This window comes from Amphimedon queenslandica, unplaced genomic scaffold, assembly GCF_000090795.2.
Source record: "Amphimedon queenslandica unplaced genomic scaffold, v1.1 AMPQUscaffold_13333, whole genome shotgun sequence".
Classification (NCBI taxonomy): domain Eukaryota; kingdom Metazoa; phylum Porifera; class Demospongiae; order Haplosclerida; family Niphatidae; genus Amphimedon; species Amphimedon queenslandica.
The window spans coordinates 45,294-48,036 of NW_003546431.1; the positions used below are offsets into that span (position 1 = coordinate 45,294).

The 2,743-nt window shown below is 35.2% G+C and overlaps 1 long non-coding RNA gene across 1 annotated transcript; it reads left to right on the plus strand.

Annotated features, from left to right (window-relative positions):
- Window positions 1-305: 305 nt before the first annotated feature.
- Window positions 306-2,291, plus strand: LOC109583056 (uncharacterized). Its single transcript, XR_002185341.1, has 2 exons — window positions 306-343; window positions 1,243-2,291. It is a non-coding gene; the product is annotated as an uncharacterized LOC109583056 (long non-coding RNA).
- The last annotated feature ends 452 nt before the right edge of the window (window positions 2,292-2,743 follow it).

Below are 2,743 nucleotides of genomic sequence, written 5' to 3' on the forward strand. Positions count from 1 at the left end.
GCACGTTTTGACTATCGTGCGGTATATTATAATGATATTTCATTCAGTGAGGGAGAGCAGCTGGAGATGCATGAAAAATCTTATAGTTTTCACTGGAAAGGAAGATCCATAGTTTCTGGTTATGAGGGAGTCTTTCCTAGTAGTTGTGTTTACTCAATATTGGAGTCACTTCAATTGTTAGAGTTTATACTGTCAGTGGAAGAAGTGTCCCTTCCCATTCTACAGAAGATAAGGGATGATTCATCTAGTAATGATGAGAAAGCTTCTCTTTTCTTGGAGACTATTAATGATGATCCTATTATGATATCTGCACTGAGACAAGACAAGGAACAACATGATGAAGGTAATATTTGTGATTATTGTGAATTTAAGGCGGAATTACAATATGACATTAGGCCAGCGTACCGTCAATTTTTAATCAAAAGTATGGGCGATTTGACCTTTTGACGCATGCTTTCCGCTGGAATAGAACCAGATTCTATTCCAGCGTCAACGTAACGTCAGGACTAGCGTAATGTTGTAATTCCGCCTTTATTGTGAAGTATTGGTTAGTGTACAGGGTTGATACATTATTCCTGTCCCTTCATAATGCACATGCATGTATGTATGTACATTATGTATTGTGTCAGAAGTCCATGATGGAGGGGGGTGGACTCCTGATTGTGTGTTCAGGGCTGTCAAAAGCAATTTAAAAGTGATGAGGCTATGGGCAAGCGAAGCGAGCCCGGTGAAAATTTTTAGCTATAATGCATCATGGACGTTTTACTTATACAGTGCCATATACACTTATACATACACTTACACTAATTAATTACACTAATTATAACCAATGTCAGGTACTTGTAATCTCTGTCTAGTAGCCATTCAATTTCTGATTCTTTATACAAGTACTCCGTTCTATGGTTCTTTTAAGTTCAGTTTTTCACACGTGTAATGTGTAGCTAGTATAGTCATAGATATTAGAGTAAATGATATACTCTAATATCTATGGTATAGTAAACAACATTGACCACACCCATAAAATTAATTTTAAAAATTGCTTATGAATAAAAATAAAATTAATGGTACTATAAATGTGGTGAGGCTAAAACCTCAGCAGTTCTGACAGCCTTGTTGTGTGTATTTGTTTATTAGTTGTAGTGACAACTAGGAAGTTGTGTGTGTTTGTATATACAATGGTGTGAATATGTGTATTATTATTTACATACATTTATATAAGTATAATCCTTTGGTTTATATTAGGAGAGACTTGGAGTGTGGACTGGTACAGTGACAGTGTATCCCTTACCTCTCCATCTCCAGTTCAGTGTAATGAAGTGATTAGTAATATTAATGATGATCATAAGGTGGTTGAACTTGACTCCTCATCTACTAATAGTACAGTATCTCTACTATCATCAAATAAACTGCATACAGTAAACCTGAGGAGTCTTGAGATACGGGCCACTCCATTAACTAATGATTGTATCCAGTACTTGTGTATACTACTAACTAATAATAAAACAATACAAGAACTAGTCATCAGGTACCACTCCATTAGTGATAGAGGAGTTACTAATATCTGTCAAGCACTTGAACACAACTCTACACTTACCTCATTAGATCTTTCTTATAATCCTCTCATCACTTCTACTAGTGGAAAAGCTCTTTCTCACCTCCTCCTCAATAACTCATCGCTAGTTAAACTGAATATAACAGGTACTTCATTGTCTACTGAGTCAATACGATTGATTCTCCAGTCATTATCAAGCAATAAAAAAATAAAGAGACTCACAGTAGACAAGCAACACAAAAAGAACTATCCCCTCATACAAGACAGAGTAGTCTGGTGGTAACTAATCACTCTTCGTCTGGGCAAGGTTTACTAGTTTGTTTTGTATTTTAATTCAAATTTATTAAAATGCCAAAATTAATATTTAGTGATAATGATAATACTAAATCTCAGACTCAAGAGAGTAAATGCTGATACTACCTCTTTTTTATAGTTTTATTATCCTATTAGTTACTCTTCTATTATTATTATTTACATTAACACACATCATCTTATAATTTTATACCCACACACATAACTTATCTCTCTCCCTCATTGACTGTGGAGTGTGGAGGTATGACACTAGCTGATAGACAGTGACTGCAGAGTAATAGTGTTAGGATTTGATGTGTTAACTAATTAAGATTTTGTGTTAAATTATCATTGTTACTATGTTACATTTATGTAATGACTTAATTTGATTTTTGTATAAATGGGGCTTGTGCTCTGTACTTTTTCTTTTGTCTGTCGTTTTGTCTGTTTTGTCTGTAGTTATTTGCTGTAATATAATTTTTGATCTTAACCGATCACATGTGACATATCCCGCGGCAAGTGCATTTATGCCAATATATGACTGTTGTTGTCTTTGTTGTTGTGCTCTCTTCTGTTCTTCATGATTTGTTTTTATTTTTATTAAAAAAAATTAATACACACATGAAAGACTGAGGGAGTTCAAGTGGGCCAAGTGGCCAGTTGGAACTGCCAGTTGGAACTGGCTACTCGGCCCACTCGAACACCCTCAGTCCCTCAACTGTGTATTAATTTTTCTAATTATGATCACACTGTACCTATGCCTATTTAACACCCAGCTAGAGGTGTTGCATTGATGTCACTTTTTGATGTCATAATAAATTACTTTTGTATATGGCAAAAAATAATGAGCTCCACCATAGCAAGGGGGGCCTGACTACAGCAGCAAGCGCTACTAATAAT